Here is a 19,899-nt window from a genome sequence, read left to right on the forward strand (position 1 = left end):
AAAAGAAAGAATCAGAAATGGTCCTCTCTCCCACAGAGTTACAAAATCTGGATTACAATTCAATGTCAGAAAGCCAATTCAGAAGCACTATTATACAGCTACTGGTGGCTCTAGAAAAAAGCATAAAGGACTCAAGAGACTTCATGACTGCAGAATTTAGAGCTAATCAGGCAGAAATTAAAAATCAATTGAATGAGGTGCAATCCAAACTAGAAGTCCTAACGACAAGAGTTAACGAGGTGGAAGAACGAGTGAGTGACATAGAAGACAAGTTGATAGCAAAGAGGGAAACTGAGAAAAAAAGAGACAAACAATTAAAAGACCATGAAGATAGATTAAGGGAAATAAACGACAGCCTGAGGAAGAAAAACCTACGTTTAATTGGTGTTCCCAAGGGTGCCGAAAAGGACAGAGGGCCAGAATATGTATTTGAACAAATTCTAGCTGAAAACTTTCCGAATCTGGGAAGGGAAACAAGCATTCAGATCCAGGAAATAGTGAGATCCCCCCCTAAAATCAATAAAAACAGTTCAACACCTCGACATTTAATTGTGAAGCTTGCAAATTCCAAAGATAAAGAGAAGATCCTTAAAGCAGCAAGAGACAAGAAATCCCTGACTTTTATGGGGAGGAATATTAGGGTAACAACAGACCTCTCCACAGAGACCTGGCAGGCCAGAAAGGGCTGGCAAGATATATTCAGGGTCCTAAATGAGAAGAACATGCAACCAAGAATACTTTATCCAGCAAGGCTCTCATTCAAAATGGAAGGAGAGATAAAGAGCTTCCAAGACAGGCAGCAACTGAAAGAATATGTGACCTCCAAACGAGCTCTGCAAGAAATTTTAAGGGGGACTCTTAAAATTCCCCTTTAAGAAGAAGTTCAGTGGAACAATTCACAAAAACAAGGACTGAATAGATATCATGATGACACTAAACTCATATCTCTCAATAGTAACTCTGAACGTGAACGGGCTTAATGACCCCATCAAAAGGCACAGGGTTCAGACCGGATAAAAAAGCAGGACCCATCTATTTGCTGTCTACAAGAGACTCATTTTAGACAGAAGGACACCTACAGCCTGAAAATAAAAGGTTGGAGAACCATTTACCATTCGAATGGTCCTCAAAAGAAAGCAGGGGTAGCCATCCTTATATCAGATAAACTAAAATTTACCCCGAAGACTGTAGTGAGAGATGAAGAGGGACACTATATCATACTTAAAGGATCTATTCAACAAGAGGACTTAACAATCCTCAATATATATGCCCCGAATGTGGGAGCTGCCAAATATATAAATCAATTATTAACCAAAGTGAAGAAATACTTAGATAATAATACACTTATACTTGGTGACTTTAATCTAGCTCTTTCTATACTCGATAGGTCTTCTAAGCACAACATCTCCAAAGAAACGAAAGCTTTAAATGATACACTGGACCAGATGGATTTCACAGATATCTACAGAACTTTACATCCAAACTCAACTGAATACACATTCTTCTCAAGAGCACATGGAACTTTCTCCAGAATAGACCACATACTGGGTCACAAATCGGGTCTGAACCGATACCAAAAGATTGGGATCATCCCCTGCATATTCTGAGACCATAATGCCTTGAAATTAGAACTAAATCACAACAAGAAGTTTGGAAGGACCTCAAACACGTGGAGGTTAAGGACCATCCTGCTAAAAGATGAAAGGGTCAACCAAGAAATTAAGGAAGAATTAAAAAGATTCATGGAAACTAATGAGAATGAAGATACAACCGTTCAAAATCTTTGGGATGCAGCAAAAGCAGTCCTAAGGGGGAAATACATCGCAATACAAGCATCCATTCAAAAACTGGAAAGAACTCAAATACAAAAGCTAACCTTACACATAAAGGAGCTAGAGAAAAAACAGCAAATAGATCCTACACCCAGGAGAAGAAGAGAGTTAATAAAGATTCGAGCAGAACTCAACGAAATCGAGACCAGAAGAACTGTGGAACAGATCAACAGAACCAGGAGTTGGTTCTTTGAAAGAATTAATAAGATAGATAAACCATTAGCCAGCCTATTAAAAAGAAGAGAGAGAAGACTCAAATTAATAAAATCATGAATGAGAAAGGAGAGATCACTATCAACACCAAGGAAATACAAACGATTTTGAAAACATATTATGAACAGCTATACGCCAATAAATTAGGCAATCTGGAAGAAATGGACGCATTCCTGGAAAGCCACAAACTACCAAAACTGGAAAAGGAAGAAATAGAAAACCTCAACAGGCCAATAATCATGGAGGAAATTGAAGCAGTCATCAAAAACTTCCCAAGACACAAGAGTCCAGGGCCAGATGGCTTCCCAGGGGAATTCTATCAAACGTTTAAAGAAGAAACCATACCTATTCTCCTAAAGCTGTTTGGAAAGATAGAAAGAGATGGAGTACTTCCAAATTCGTTCTATGAGGCCAGCATCACCTTAATTCCAAAACCAGACAAAGACCCCACCAAAAAGGAGAATTTCAGACCAATATCCCTGATGAACATGGATGCAAAAATTCTCAACAAGATACTGGCCAATAGGATCCAACAATACATTAAGAAAATTATTCACCATGACCAAGTAGGATTTATCCCTGGGACACAAGGCTGGTTCAACACCCGTAAAACAATCAATGTGATTCATCATATCAGCAAGAGAAAAACCAAGAACCATATGATCCTCTCATTGGATGCAGAGAAAGCATTTGACAAAATACAGCATCCATTCCTGATCAAAACTCTTCAGAGTGTAGGGATAGAGGGAACATTCCTCGACATCTTAAAAGCCATCTACGAAAAGCCCACAGCAAATATCATTCTCAATGGGGAAGCACTGGGATCCTTTCCCCTAAGATCAGGAACAAGACAGGGATGTCCACTCTCACCACTGCTGTTCAACATAGTACTGGAAGTCCTAGCCTCAGCAATCAGACAACAAAAAGACATTAAAGGCATTCAAATTGGCAAAGAAGAAGTCAAACTCTCCCTCTTCGCTGATGACATGATACTCTACATAGAAAACCCAAAAGTCTCCACCCCAAGATTGCTAGAACTCATACAGCAATTCGGTAGCGTGGCAGGATACAAAATCAATGCCCAGAAATCAGTGGCATTTCTATACACTAACAATGAGACTGAAGAAAGAGAAATTAAGGAGTCAATTCCATTTACAATTGCACCCAAAAGCATAAGATACCTAGGAATAAACCTAACCAAAGATGTAAAGGATCTATACCCTCAAAACTATAGAATACTTCTGAAAGAAATTGAGGAAGACACAAAGAGATGTAAAAATATTCCATGCTCATGGATTGGCAGAATTAATATTGTGAAAATGTCAATGTTACCCAGGGCAATATACACGTTTAATGCAATCCCTATCAAAATACCATGGACTTTCTTCAGAGAGTTAGAACAAATTATTTTAAGATTTGTGTGGAATCACCCTTAGATACATGCATTTAGCTTGGGTGGACACCCTGGATGGAATTCTCTATGTGCTAAAATGTAACCATAGGTGTTCATAAGCAGTACAACAGATTTCATTGGAATTTGGAGCTAGAACACCTTTGCAACTTTTAAAAATTTTATTTTTTCATTTTTGTTGATAGCCTGGGTCCACTCAATATCATTGTTCCAGAAGTCATTATAAATCTAACACAAATAATTTTAACAAATAAATTTAAACCAGAACCTTCATGATTTGAGGATTTAACTTTTAATCTTTTTATCATAGAATATGTTCAGATAATTCGTTTAAATGGCCCAGAATCATGTTTTTTCTTCTCAACTCAAAATAAAATAGATTTTTGTATCATTTCATAACAAAGTGTTTTTCATACTACCAGTCAAGAAATTGATTTAGTAGGTCATTACAAGTAGTCTCTTAAAGAAATAGAATAAAATAGAATTATGAGTATAGCTACAAGAAGGGGAATTATTTTTCATAAAATACTGTTTCAAAACTATGTAAATGTGTATTTATGCTTATGTATGTGTTAGGCTGCACTGTAAAATGTACTTCTTATTGTGAATCGCAGAAAAAAAGTGTTTTGTTTTCTTTATGAAAACCATAAATTGGGCACCTGGGTGACTCAGTCAGTTAAGCATCTGACTCTTGATTTTGACTCAAGTCGTGATCCCAGGGTGGGTGTGGAGCCTGCTTGAGATGCTCTCTCTCCCTCTCCCTCTGCCCCTCCACCCTCCACTCTGCACGGACAAGGGTGCACATGCACACTCTCTCTTTCTCTCTAGCAAAAAAGAAAAGAAAAAAGAAAAACTCTAAGAATTAACAAAAAAAAGAAACCCTTAAGAAAAACATGGATTTAATATTTGCACTTTCATAAGCAGTTAGCAAACACCCATGGTATCAAGAAAAATCTAATTCTTAGATTAGCTGAAAAAGAAAGACTACTATCCATGTGAACTAATTTATAGAAAGATACTCAGAAATATTGATGTTTCTCAGGAAAAATAAGTACTTTACTTCAAGGAAAATACATTCTTAACTTCTGAAAAATTGCTTCCCTATGTCAGTTTATAAGATGAAGGGTTAAAAAAAAAATCTTATTTCCCTTAAATAAACTTAAGATTTGTTGGCAAAAAAAAAAAAAAAAAAAAAAAAGATTTGTGTGGAATCAGAAAAGACCCCGAATAGCCAGGGGAATTTTAAAAAAGAAAACCATATCTGGGGGCCTCACATTGCCAGATTTCAGGTTGTACTACAAAGCTGTCATCATCAAGACAGTGTGGTACTGGCACAAAAACAGACACATAGATCAATGGAACAGAATAGAGAACCCAGGAGTGGACCCTGAACTTTATGGTCAACTAATATTCGATAAAGGAGGAAAGACTATCCATTGGAAGAAAGACAGTCTCTTCAATAAATGGTGCTGGGAAAATTGGACATCCACATGCAGAAGAATGAAACTAGACCACTCTCTCACCATACACAAAGATAAACTCAAAATGGATAAAAGATCTAAATGTGAGACAAGATTCCATCAAAATCCTAGAGAAGAACACAGGCAACACCTTTTTGAACTCGGCCATAGTAACTTCTTGCAAGATACATCCACGAAGGCAAAAGAAACAAAAGCAAAAATGAACTATTGGGACTTCATCAAGATAAGAAGCTTTTGCACAGCAAAGGATACAGTCCACAAAACTAAAAGACAACCTACAGAATGGGAGGAGATATTTGCAAATGACATATCAGATAAAGGGATAGTTTCCAAGATCTATAAAGAACTTATTAAACTCAACACCAAAGAAACAAACAATCCAATCATGAAATGGGCAAGACATGAACAGAAATCTCACAGAGGAAGACATAGACATGGCCAACATGCACTATGAGAAAATGCTCTGCATCACTTGCCATCAGGGAAATACAAATCAAAACCACAATGAGATACCACCTCACACCAGTGAGAATGGGGAAAATTAACAAGGCAGGAAACAACAAATGTTGGAGAGGATGCGGAGAAAAGGGAACCCTCTTACACTGTTGGTGGGAATGTGAACTGGTGCAGCCACTCTGGAAAACTGTGTGGAGGTTCCTCAAAGAGTTAAAAATAGACCTGCCCTACGACCCAGCAATTGCACTGTTGGGGATTTACCCCAAAGATACAGATGCAGTGAAACGCCGGGACACCTGCACCCCAATGTTTATAGCAGCAATGGCCACGATAGCCAAACTGTGGAAGGAGCCTCGGTGTCCAACGAAAGATGCATGGATAAAGAAGATGTGGTTTATGTATACAATGGAATATTACTCAGCTATTAGAAATGACAAATACCCACCATTTGCTTCAACGTGGATGGAACTGGAGGGTATTATGCTGAGTGAAATGAGTCAGTCGGAGAAGGACAAACATTATATGTTCTCATTCATGTGGGGAATATAAATAATAGTGAAAGGGAATATAAGGGAAGGGAGAAGAAATGTGTGGGAAATATCAGAAAGGGAGACAGAACGTAAAGACTGCTAACTCTGGGAAACGAACTAGGGGTGGTAGAAGGGGAGGAGGGCGGGGGGTGGGAGTGATTGGGTGACGGGCACTGGGCACTAACTCTGTATGTTAGTAAATTGAACACCAATAAAAAATAAATTTAAAAAAAAGCATGTAAATGGACATTTAATTGTTTAACAATATACCGTGACCGTAATGCCTTGAGTATTCAATTTTTTCTTCTAAGTGGGAGCTGTCATTAAAATCACAGAGTTTAGTACATAATTATTTGAAACATTTTATAAGTTTTAATAACTACTTAATGTGAAACTGAAATTTCACTGGAAATCTTAATGAGGCAAATGGTCTTGAATTTCTCAATCTGCTCATTTATTTGAGGATGAATATATCTCACTGTTAGAATAAATTATATTACTATATTTAAGTTTTATAATAAGTGCTACAACTAAATAGGTATGTGAGAATGGGGCAAGTGTTATTATGGTAATATTATTAGATCCCTTACAATCCAGACACATGCCAAAAAGCACCCCAAAACTGAGGAGATAAATACCAAACATCATTCTCAAATGTCTATCAGCTGTAGAATTGAAATAAGTCCTCCTTCAATTTTGTTAAAAGAACTGATATTTATTTTTTGGTACAAAAAAAAGTTAATCATTAGAGTAATTCACTTTTTTAATACCATTACCAAATTAGTAGTTCAAATTATCCTTTTGATTTCTTTTGGAAAATTTTTAGATATTTTTCAGAGCAATGCACCATAGTGAAATCTGTAGTGGGAAAGAGGTGTATGTCTCTTTGTCAAGTGGGAGAGGGATAATTATGAAAAGAGAAATTGGAAAAGAGAACTTGTAACTCCATCTGGATTGGTTCTAAGGCAGATCTGTTTCAGGAAAGGGAACACATATTAATTGAGAATTTGAAATGATGTTTTCAAAAGTACTCACAACAAGATAACTCTGGTAATGCCCTGTCATACTGCAGAACTCAAAGACTCAGTTTGAAGACCACAGCTACTCGTAATGCCCATGGTCTAATGTTAGTAGGGCACTATGAAGAGTTGAATCTTTTCAAAAACATTAATGGGAGAAGGAACAATGCCACATTCCCAAGCAGACCCCAGGCATAGCTCCACACCAGGTGGAGTCTAACAGCTATTGAAAGATAGGGTCACTGGCCTTCTTGACAGGATCATAGGTTCTTGTGTTCTGAGTAGCAGGACTGTTAAAACATCCTACATCAATGGCCTTGGGCCCCTCTGGAAATTTTCTCAGTAGACAGGAAAGTGACTAATTTTATTCTTTATTTCTACGAAGCATTATAGTCTGAGAAGGGTAACCTCACCAAGGTCATAGGCACTATACATCCTCTCTTCCTTCTTCAGATTAAGGGAAAGTTCTTTCTGCCCACCTGCCCACCACTCTCCACCCTAGCAGAACCTACTCCAACATTACGCAAAATAATTTTACCTCTCAGATCTGCCTCTGAAAGAGACCTTTACCTCTTCTTCCCAACCTCTGCTTCCCTTTATATAGCACCCAATACCATTTTTCCTTTGTTTTGCAGATGGCTAAGAAGTCCAACACCAATGCAAAGGTGATCTGAACAATTATTACTAGCCTTATTTTAGGAATTGACCAGAATGTTAAATGTATCTTTTGTGCTTACAACTCACTGATTAGCTCTAGCGTCACATCCCTATCCAAACACAATGAAGCCAGTAGCAGAGACAGAATGCCACAAAGTAGGTGAACTGCACCATGGTTTCCATAAAGTTCTCTCTTTCTTCACTTCATGCCATTCTCTTTCCCACTCATTTTACCCATACTGACCTTCTTTCAGCTCCTGAGTGGACCTTTGGACATGCTACTTTCTCTACTTAGCTCTTCCTTCTCCCACAGTTGTTGACACCTTCTCATTGCTAACATATTTCCTTCCCAGAGAAGTTTGCTATAACATCTCCCTTCTCTCCATCTGACATAACCTCTTCTATTACTTTTCCAAGCTCTCTCATTATTTTTTTGGCGTTTTGTTTTGTTTTGTTTAGAGCTCTTACAGTTGCTTGGAATTATGTGGAACTTTATGGTTATCTGCTCACCTGATTAGTTCATGTCACTCTCCTCCATTTAACTGTATGCCAGGTCTGTTTTGCTAAGTTCAATGAACATAGCTGATGCTTGCCTTACAAATGTAAAGAAATATTTGTTGAATATGTGAATTAACCCAGGGTCTTTTAGGGATTCATCTCAAGGACCTTTAAAAAGAAATTTCTCTTTTACCTCACACCAAATGAATTGCATAATTTTGAACACCAAAAATGTGATTAGTGCTAAAATTATAAGAGATGTTGAGGAACCAAAACAAAACTAGGGTTGGGGGGAGGGGAAAGGCTAGGCTAAAATAAAACCATGCAAAAGGAAAAGTAGAAGCCAATCATGAGTTTCATAATATAAAACTATGAAATTTCTTTTCTTTTTTTAAGGATTTTATTTATTTATTCATGAGAGACACACACAGAGAGAGAGAGACAGAGACAGAGACACAGGCAGGGGGAGAAGCAGGCCCCATGCAGGGAGTCCATTGTGGAACTCAATCCCAGGACTCCAGGATCATGCCTGGGGCCGAAGGCAGGAGCTAAACCACTGAGCCACCCAGGGATCTGCGAAATTTCTTATTCTTTTAAAACAAACTCAGTACCATACATTTATATAGGAAAATCTGAGTCTGGTCATCAGATGTAATAATCATGGAAGGATGTAAATAAATACTCTGAGAAACTGACTCCTAGATATTCATAACCAGCTGTAACACCTGAGAACTTTATTTTCTTAAATTATCAAAATAGAATCATTGTCCCCATGAAGTATAGTCCTTATTTACTCATTGCCTAGGGCTCAGGAATTCTCTTTACTACTGTATAGCTTTTCCTAAAAAATTTCAAGATCAATAAAGCAAATGTAGAACTTAAGGAAATGCCCTAGAATTGTTTAAGTTTTGGTGTTAATCATGGGCTTGTTCCTTGACAATTGTTTATCCTTAATAACTCTAAGGGCATAGTCCGGCCTGGCTAGGACCTAAGTTTAGACTTTACCATTTGTAAAAGAGACAGCTCTGACCTCACTTGGCTTTTACCCTTCTGGCTTATTAGACATTCTCTCTAAAGTTTAGGCTAGTTTTCCTCATTATAAATTGCAAACTGAAACTTTTCTAGCTACTGTTCTATAAAGGCAGACAATCTTTAGGCCCAATTATCTTTGATATGGAGCACTGTTTCATACCTTATAACTCTTTGGAAAAATTCATAAGGACTAACACAAGAATACTCGTAGTTTTTACCTGTGAGTTCATGTCAACGAAAATTGGTAATGAGCTGAGTTAAATGGAAACAAAGTTAACCCCTCATTTGATGATTAATAAGACTGTAAGAGTAAGCATAAAAATGGTGTTGTAAGCATCAGAGAGAAATCTTTAGTGAATAAGATTTTTTCTTCAGGCTGGCATGTGCCATGCATGATCCTACTCCTTTTTAAATTGTAATTTAGTTATTCAATACTACTGTTATGTAAAGTCCTTATATAAATTTTATTTTTCCCTATTGATGGAAATTATAACATTCTACAACAGTGATTTTTAAAGCTTCGTGTGTGTGTGTGTGTGTGTGTGTGCACGTGTGTGTATAGAATGGGCCTATTTAAAGACCTGGTAAAAGTGGCTGGCCTTCTCCCAGAAAAAAAAAAAAGTATCATTGATACAATAAAATTTGCATATAATTTTAAGAAGTTCAGTGACCCATTTGAAATACATGCAGGAAAAGAAAAATAATATCAACAAGACAAAAAGCTACAGAATAACTGTTTTAAAATCATATTATCTTTGGTTTATGTACTAAACAATTGTCTTAAAGTCAGCTACTTGAAGTAATTCTCTTACATAACTGTTAATCCTCCATACATACATGTAACCCAGGTTGGAAAGGCAGCAACTGCATATCAGTATGAGGATAGTCTCAGTGCTGGTTAGTAAGGAGTTGCTGGTTTTATCTTCTCTGAATCCCCAACTATTAACCTGCCCCAGTCCCCAAAATTCTAGGATACTGCCATTATCCAGAACCAGGAAAGTAAGGCTTAAGTTAGAGTAGCGGCCTCCAGGACATGGTCCCAACATGAACACCAATACCAATTCTGTTAAGTGCCCATGCCTTACATAGGTTTCATAAATATTATTAAATAACCCCTGAATTTATTTATTTAGTTTTTTCCAAAAGCAATAATCTATCTAGAAGCACAAAAAGGACAATATGGACCTTCTTCAGCCCAATGAAATTTTCAGTATAATGATGCTGTTATTTTGTCCTGTCTTTTAAGGGGCAGGAGTCTGCAAACATTACTTAGAGGTTAACTTTCCAGGGGAAAAGCAAGAAATGAGAGGAGAAAAGAGTTTGGGAAGAGCAGATGCGTAGTAGTTTGGGGCCAGCCAAGAGTGATGGAAAGGGAATATAGCTTGAGGATGTATAGACAGGTATTTACTATTGGTTAGATTCTTGTCCTTTGAGAAACCATCATACTCTCTTTTTACATGAGTCTGGCAGGGCTTCTCTTTGTAATTCCCAGGAATAACCAGTTTTATTATCTCATTTTCCTAGTAACAGTAATGTGTTCAGAGAATAAATATATAATCCAACCAATTAGCCAAGCAGAATCCTTCTCTACATTGATATATTATTAATAGAAAAAAGAAGCTCTTATCAATGGGAAGTTATGCAACCATCTTCATTTTCAGGTGGAGAGAGCTTGTGTGTAAATTAAACCAAAAAGATATAAGGGCCTGATAGAGAAAAAAAAAAAAAAGCTACACCAATGATGAGGTAATGAGGGAAGTCTTTGCAGTTATTAGCTTTGGAATTTTTTTGGTTTTGTTTTGTTGTAAGTAGGCTCCAAGCCCAGTGCAGCCTCCAACATGAGGCTCAAACTCACGACCATGAGACCAAGAGCTGAACTGAGATTAGTTGAGTGTGAGACTCAGGTGCCTCTCTACAGCTATTCTTTATTTATAAGTCTTCAAATACCATTCCAGCTATGATAAATCATACAATGTCATCATTATTTGTATTATTCAAATAGCTTGACTTATCTTGAGTTGTATTTCTGTCACTTGCAACCAAAAGAATTCTAATTCATTTAGAGGGCTAAGCTAGAGGCCACATTTATGTAAAAAAGGGATCTGAAAATAATGCAATTATTCTAATGAGATTAAAATTCCAAATAAAGGAGAGATTTCCAATATTAACACAAGAGACTTTACAGCTGTGATCATTTTTAAAAGTGTATGTTCTGATAATTTTTTAATTCCTTAGCAATAAGAGGGCAAGAGCTACCTATTATACTCACTAAAAATATTATGCAGTTTACCCACTTTTATATGGATAGTGAAAACACACACACACATTTACACACTGATTAAGTGTCGACTAGAATAAGCACACACCTGTGACAATTTATGTTAAGAAAGCCTTAAATATTTCAGATGAAACAATATGGAGACTAAGGTGGAATTTTCACGTACCTTTTCTGATAACATAGCATATGTGGAAGGTTTATTTTTAAAAGAAGATGTAGGCTTTCTGATATAAAATCAAATGATAAATTATTGCTTTAATTATTAACTCATTTGTTACTCCATTTCCAAAGAGCTTTATAAACAAAAGAACTATTTGATATTATGGCTCTTTAGCCTATAAATTTTTTCATATTCAAGAATCAATATTCTAGCCTTTCTAATAACTAAATGAGACCACGAGTACATTTTATGAACCACTGTATAATTATTCCTATTCAGTAGAGAGAGTTATTAAGCTTTATAGCACTTACTAAAAGCTTTAACCATGAGAGGAATTTTCCATAAGAGTAGAAAACTTGTCACAATGTTCTGGAAAAAAATAGATCATAAGGTAGTATAAGGATACCTGACTATAAAGTGAATGAGTTGCGGTGATTCCTTCTGCTGCAGACACATGACTAAGGACCTCATGGGAGGCACTAGGAACAGAGTCAGGACCTTTAGGACCTTTATCTTAAACAGCCTCATCAGAAACACCACAGAAATCTTGCTCATTCTGCAGTGAAGCTCCTTTATCTCTATTCCAGGGAGGGCTAAAGGTGGATCACCAATCACCTAGCATCACCAGTTGGAACTAAGGCCAGGCTCTACGTCCATTATAAGCCCTGAACAAGATCCATGAGTCTGAGCCACAAGTGGCAGGAGTTACTGTAAATAATCAAGTCTGCAAGGGAGGAATTGTAATCAGCTATGCTACTGCACCTGGGCAAGTCAGACACCACCATCCCCGCCCCCGCCATGAAAGACATCCTGCTGGGTGTTCATCAGGACTAATTCCAGCCTTACCACACCAAAACTTAGAGAGTCAAATCCCAAACCAACAGATTACAAGGGGTTAATATCAGATAGATCTTATGGGTTCAGGAGAAGGAAGTGTTGGGCTAAGTGTATGTCACATAATACAAATAAGCACAATGGTGAGGAGTGTGTAAGATCTCCCTGGAGAAGCCTTGGAATGACACTGTGATTAGATGAAAGGATGTATTCATCACAGGTCCTGTCCCCAGATCCTGACATGATTTAGTTCTTCCTGGTCATCCTCTGAAAACAATCAATGGTTTCTCTCAGTTCTATAACATCTAGACATCATACTCTTTTAAGGTTCTTCTTATATTTAGGAGAGTGGCTAAAGAATTTCTCTTTATTTTTTGTCTCAGATTTCGTGGTGGAGAGGGGGTTTATGAGAAATTCCCCTGAGAAATATCCAAGTTTTTCTATCAGTGAGAGGGAGAGAAAGGGTTACTTATTTAAATACCTTCATGCCTAGGTAGAAGTCTTGGCTTCAGAGATGAAACAGTGAGTGGAAAAAAAAGGACAAAGTGCTGGTTGTTGCCCTTGCCTTCTCTGTCTTGGACTACTCATTCCTCTGGGACAGTAGGAAGTAAGAACAGAAAGTTAAATTTCAGGTGCAATCGGCTTATGCCTTATTCTCTCCAAAAGAATCCAACAATGAAAAGAATTATTATTTCAAAAAATTAAAAAATAACTCTTTAGTAAGATTAGGATGATCTTAACTGAGAAAATGATTTGAAATTTGAAAATTTTTTGCAAAAAACTTTTAATGATATAAAAAATTGCACATGTAGCTCTATATAGATATAAATATATAAATGGAATTATAGGAATATTTATACATATATTCTGAAAGCTAACATATAATGGCTGTCTCTGGATGATAAAATTATGGGTAATTTTAATATTCATCTCTATAATTCAGGGAGATTTTTTCCCCTAAATTTTCCTCAGTGAGAGGCACCTAGGTGGCACAGTCAATTATGCATCCAACTCTTGATTCTGCATAGGTCATAATTTCAGGATGGTGAGATTCAGCCCTGTGTTGGGCTCCATGCTGGGTGTGAAGCCTGCTTGAAATTCTCTCTTCCTCTCCTTCTGCTCCTCCTGCTCATGCTCACTCTTTCTCTCTCAAATAAATAAATAAATCTTTTTAAAAATCCCTCAGTAAGTACCTGCTACATTTACAATGAGGAAAAGCAATACTTTTTCATTAAAAATATAGGTAGTAAATGAACATTTTAAAATATATTGTTGACCATGGAAAAAGCATTTACTTTAGAGTCAATGAAATATAGATTTGAATCCCAGCTCTGTCCCATATTAACTGTTTGACTTTAATGAGACTGAGTTTCCATATATCATGAGTCTCAAAGTGCATATTACTGCATCTCAGGGAATGATCTATCAGTGGTGAAAAGTGAATAATTAAAAGGAGTCCCTAATGGGGCATTTTATAAAACCTTAAAAACAAAGTTGCAGATTAATCTTAATGTTAGCAAAAAATGAAGAAATATGTTTTATATTATTCTAAATAGGATAGACCAAGAAAGCATTGTTTAGCATTGTAAAGGACTCCCAAGTTTAAAGGAAGAGAATGCACATATTTAAAGGGTTACTATTATGGGTTGAATTATTGCCCCTTCAAAATTCTTATGTTGAAGTCCTCATCTCTAAGACCTTAGAATGTGACCTCATTTGGAGATAGGGTCTTTACAGAGGTAATTAAGTTCAAATGAGGTCGTGAGAGTGAGCCCTAATCCAAAATGACTGACATCCTTATAATAAAAGGGGAAATCTGAACACAGATATGCATAAAGGGAAAACAACATAAAGAGATATAGAAGATGGCCTTCTACAGTCCAAGGAGAAAGCTCTGAAACAAATCTTTCTCTCATAGCCATCAGAAGGAACCAAGCTAGCCAATACTTTGATTTCAAATTTCCAGCCTGCAGAACTGGGAGACAATAAATTTCCATTGTTAAGCCATTCTGTGTGTGGTGCTTTGTTACAGAAGCCCTAGCAAAGTAATACAGTTATTTTATTTTGCTAAATACTTATATTCTTGTGTGAGCACTAGTCATTTGTCTTCACCCTCTTGGAAAGCACAATTCACAAAGGGAAATCTGGCATTTATGAAAACAATTGGCATGAAGCAAGAAAAGCAAAAGCTATATAATAGAATTTCTAAAAATTATAATTTAATCCAATTTTCCCAGACAAAATCTGAATAAACTACTCATTTTCTTTTAAAAGGAGAAAACAAAACTTAAAATTTTGTAATGTCAAATTGTTTGCTCTAGGACTCAACCTTACTGTGTTTAAGAACAAAACTATAGGAGCACCTGAGTGGTGCATCCAACTCTTAATTTTGGTTTAGGTTATGATCCTCAGAGTCATGAGATCAAGCCCTACATGGGGCTCTATGCTGAGCATGGAGCCTGCTTGAGATTTTCTCTCCTTCTCCCTCTGCTCCTCCTCCCCTCTTTCTCTCTCAAAAAGATAAGTAAATAAATAAATAAAAATTTTAAACACTATATAGGATGAGAAAAAGCAATTTTTTTAAATTAATTAATTTATTTAACAGAGAGAGAGCACAATAAGGGGGGAGCAGCAGGCAGAGGAAGAAAGCGAAGCAGGCTCCCCGAGGAGCAGAGAGCCTGACACAGGGCTCAATCCCAGGACCCTCAGATCATGACCTGAGTCAAAGGTAGACATTTAACCTACTAAGCCACCTGGGGGCCCTGAAGAAAGGCAACTTTAAATTATGATCCTTCTCATGCCATACATTCATTTGGATGTTACAGTACAGGCACACAAAGCTATCTAGAAGGAAGTTTACTTTTATAAGTCACTGAACACTAATGCACAGTGTTTAATGAGACCAGAAATACGCTGGTCAAGGCTGACATCCTGAAAGCTAATGACTGAGGCAATCATGATGTTTCCATGAGGGAATAACAGAATTCAGAGCCTTTGTGGGATTTAATTACATGGCTTCCGGGCCATTAGTTTATAAGGAAAAATCAAGTTCTTTTAATCTCATTCCCAAGTCCTTTTACCAAGTCTCTTCTTTCTTTTCTTTCTCAATTAATGACTGAGAAAACACCATTAAAGTGGGTGCTTTCTTCATTTAGTGAGGCTCTTACTATGCCTGTCAACCGGCTCTTAGATCAACAGTGTATTTTCAGGGTTTCAGAATTATGAACTCTTATTGATATTCATTTCAACCAAATAGGAACTGATATGTTTAGGTTAAAAATGATTATGATCCAGTAATGTTCATATTCTGAAAACTAGAGCCAGAGAATGGAGTTCTGAAGAGGGCTGAGAGTTTAAAATGAGAATGGAACAGAACTAGTGCTTCCTGATAGCTCTGTATTAGATGCTGCTTCATTGAATGCAGTGAATTGCTGTGATCTTTATTTAACAAATTAGAAAACCAGGGCTTGGAAAGATTAAGTCTTTGGCTGAAGGATAAATAGAGAGCGAGTGGGGAACTGCACCATGAAGCCGTCTCTCTGATTTCAAACCCCATTCACATCTGAAAACAACACACACAGCACACACAATGTAAGTAAAAAGAGATTGTGAACTGTTTTTCTGAACATACTCTCCATAAAATGTCAGATTATACAATGTTCAGAGTACAGCTTCATTACTAGAGTTAGCTGTTTCACCATTTTGGTAAAAGATATTTTATATTTGAATGTTTGAGTTTATGTATAATTTAAGATTGATACTTTACATGCTTTCAGAGATATATAAAATTCACAATTATCAGAATAAAGTGATGTTAGAGATCAGTTTGAAACAATTGTCCTGTCGATGTATTTTTTTATTTATTCAATATACTGTGTGTACACGTGTGTGTGTGTGTGTGTGTGTGTGTGCATGCGTGTGTGTTATATCAGGACCTGTGAGGGGCATCAGAAATCCAGTAATAGAGAAGGCAGAAAGAGTCTCTGTCCTGGAGATTATGGAACCCTAAGGCCCAGATGGAAATCAGATTTTTACCTGTTTATATATGCTAATGGACATAAAAAGAGACTAAAAACTTCTTTCTTAGTCGACAGCTTCAACTTCACTGGCTGTGAAGTGAAATTATCACATGAGGAAAAGTGCTTACTTAGGAACTTACTCACATAGGGACTATTTAGTTCTAAGTCCAGGATCTCTAGCACCTAGTACCCAATCAATGAAAGTGAACTTCCTTCTCATTAAACCTTTTATCACAGGTCACAATAAGACAAAGTGATTTAAGATTGACTTCCATGTCTTCCTTGCCTCGGGCCAGCCCTCAAATAAAACTGTCAACATATAGCCGAAAACAAACAATATAAGGGAGCATAATTGGTCTTTGAATACTTAATTGAAAGCTGTGCAGAAAGTTAATTGCATAAGCAGGTTGAGTCAGGCCTCATTTTTTTTTCACCCAGGGCTTCTGTTTTTTTTCTCACTGGAGTGGAGCACCACCACTCTATTCCCCTAGCCAGCCAATTCTTCTTTGCCTTTGACAGAGGTAGCCTGTGTGAGAAGGAAACAGGACCAACATAACTGGTGTGTTGTGGAACTACATCACATACTCACAGAATCCATAGGGATCTCTGGCATAGGGAGAGAGAGGCAGGGCTATCTTGGCAGAAGAGATGGCAGGAGGGAACTGAGACCTGAGAATCTTGCTTCCTCCTCTTTACCTATCAGCATTTTTGTGTCCTTCGGGAAGTGTTGCTGAATTCCAATTCTCTCTAAAACTAGTAAAAAAGAGAGTGAAAACCACCCTTTCTCCCCTCCACACAAACACATGTATATGCACATACACACATTTTTAGCAAAATTAGGAGAGAGAGAAAAACCCACAATTACTGAATTGCCTGTAAGCTCATGCTGGGCCCAACACTCCAAACCGGCAAACTGCAGGGGGTGAGGGTGGGTGGCCCTAAGTGTTCCAGGCCTGGTGGGGAATAGTGAGGACTCCTCAGGGTCCTGGTGCTGAGGCCGAAGAAGATCTGGCTGCAAAAAGCACTGCTGAGCCATGGAAGGGGAGCTCTTGAGCTTTGAAATTGAAGAAGCTGCTGTAGCACCTCCTATCCTTCCTCACTGGATCCTCCTCCTTGGTGGTACAGGAGGATCGAACTCATTCTAATTTAGGGTTTCATTTTAGGGAGATGATCATTACATTCATACCGAGACACCACTGAAATGAAAAAAGCCAAAGAGCAGCAAAAACCTCTGCAGGGCTAGAAAACAAGTCAGAAAAGTGATCCAACAGCATAGAGGAAAAATATAATATTCTAATACGAGATTTTTAATTATTGGAATGACCATCAATCTAAAAGAAGTGAAAATAAAGAATTCACTGAAAGTTTGCCAGCCAAAAGGAGGTGTAGTGATGTCCAAACAACAGGAAGATATGGAATGAAACAAGAGAATTCAGGAAAGAAACTGAGGCAGAATGAAAAGCTGTCTTTAGAAAAAAAAAAAAAAGAAAAAAGATTCCACTACAATGACTACATGATAACGAGATAAATTAAACATAGTAGAAACCACATCAGACACAGAGAGAAAAAATGAGAAAAGCGAAGAAAATCAATAGGACTAAAGAAGGAATTTTAAAATATTTGAAGCGATAAGTCCAGAAAACAAAGGAGATGTAACATATCACAATTAGAATCACTTTAAAAGAAAGCAAAGATGATTTTAAAAACACTTATCTATAATTTACCAAACCTTCCCCTCCCCAAAACATTTTTCAAAACATGTTATATACCTAGGAAAATCCAGATAGTAGATACTAAGATATTCTGCTAAAAGATGTTAAATATTAAAAGTAAAGGAAGAATCTTTGGGGGATGCAAACGAAACTACTAGTCATGAATAAAAAAAACAGCAGAGCTTTGCACCTGACTGTGTAATGGAAAACTTCAACAGCAGAAGACAGTGGAGAGACACCTAAAAAGCAATCATGCAACAAAAATTTAAGCCAAGTTGTTCTTCAAGGATAAAAATTATAGGCAGGCATTTATGAAAACCCACATATTCAAGGAATATCGTTCTGATAAGCTGTTGCTGAGAAAACAAGAGGATGACTAGGAAACTTTTGGGCACTGAATGAATTTAAACACAGAAGGAAAGTGAGAATAAGATTGAGAGAATAGCATACAAATAAATATATCCTGATAGTAGGGAAATAATGCAAGTAAGAAAACCAGAAGGAGGGGCCCCTGGGTAGCTCAGTCAAGTGTTCTACTCTCGATTTCCACTTAAGTCATGATCTCAGAGTCGTGAGATCGAGCCCCGTGTCCAGCTCCATGCTGGGTGTGAGTCTGCTTGAGATTATTTCTCCCTCTCCTTCCGGCCCTTCCCCACCCCTCTTTCTCTAAAAGAAAAAGAAAACTAGAAGGAAATGGGGACATAAGAACAAAGAGTAACTGACACTGCAATTTTGTGTCTCTCAATGATCAAAAAATAAAGTGAGAGAAGACTCAAAAATAATAAGGTTAATATTATAGATACATATATGCACATTAATTTATGTCCTCCAATACTCCTGCTTTTAAAGCACTTTGAATATTCACAAAAATTGGTAACATATTAGGCCTGAAAGAAAATCTCATAATTTCAAGGAGTAGATATATGTTAGACCATTTCTATTCATGAACTGAAAACTAGAAATGATAAAATCAGAGACCAACAACAAAAATCTCTTAGACTTGGAAATTCTAAAAATATCTGTTAAATAATTTTTAGATCAAAGCAAAAAAGGAAATTTCAATTGCACACTTTCTCGGAAACCACTACAATGAAAATATTATATATTATAGCCTATGGAAGCCAGCTAATGCTGCAATCACAGGAAAATACCCAGTCTTTAGTATTTATTTTGATATATAAAACAGAACAAAAATAAATCAAACAGGGGCACCTGGGTGGCTCGGTGGTTGAGCAGCTGCCTTTGGTCGGGTGGTGATCCCAGGGTCCTAGGATCAAATCCTGTATCGGGCTCTGCGCAGGGAGCCTGTTTCTCTCCCTGTCGATGTCTCTGCATCTCTCTCTGAGTCTCTCATGAATGAATAAATAAAATCTTTTTTAAAAAACGAATCAAATATTTTTAGTAGAAATAAAAAAGAAAATAATAGAAATAAATGAAGGAAAAATTTAATAGGTCTATTTATTAAGCAGAAATAGGAAAGAAAGAAGGAAGTATAGAAGGATAGGAGGGAGGAAGGAAGGGAGGGAGGGAGGGAGGGAGGGAGGGAGGGAGGAAGGAAGGAAGGAAGGCAGGCAGGCCAGACCTGCTGCTCTTAGCCTGAAGCTACTTGGTTATATTTTCCATCTTTATCGACTATTTATTTATTTATTTATTTATTTTTTATTTATCGACTATTTATAAAGAGCATTTTGCCACAAATTCCTAAGCAGATCTAGATTATTTACACTGGCTTTTACTTGCCTCATACACTCTTCCTTCACAACATGA

The 19,899-nt window shown here is 37.1% G+C and overlaps 1 protein-coding gene and 2 long non-coding RNA genes across 12 annotated transcripts in view; 1 reads left to right on the top strand and 2 right to left on the bottom strand.

Moving 5' to 3' along the window:
• The window catches only part of PDE4D (phosphodiesterase 4D), a 1,400,346-nt gene that overhangs the window by 1,004,526 nt on the left and 375,921 nt on the right, over positions 1-19,899 (bottom strand). The window lies entirely within an intron of this gene.
• The window catches only part of LOC111094478, a 113,305-nt gene that overhangs the window by 65,876 nt on the left and 27,530 nt on the right, over positions 1-19,899 (top strand). The window lies entirely within an intron of this gene.
• Positions 12,735-19,899, bottom strand: part of LOC111094479 — a 37,653-nt gene continuing 30,488 nt past the window's right edge. Inside the window, exons 2-3 of the long non-coding RNA XR_005355566.1 lie at positions 17,010-17,173; positions 12,735-12,993 (exon numbers count right to left, since the gene is read on the bottom strand). This is a non-coding gene — a long non-coding RNA (uncharacterized LOC111094479). The remainder of the gene's footprint in view (positions 12,994-17,009; positions 17,174-19,899) is intronic.

This window comes from Canis lupus, chromosome 2, assembly GCF_011100685.1.
Source record: "Canis lupus familiaris isolate Mischka breed German Shepherd chromosome 2, alternate assembly UU_Cfam_GSD_1.0, whole genome shotgun sequence".
NCBI classification, from domain to species: Eukaryota; Metazoa; Chordata; class Mammalia; order Carnivora; family Canidae; genus Canis; species Canis lupus.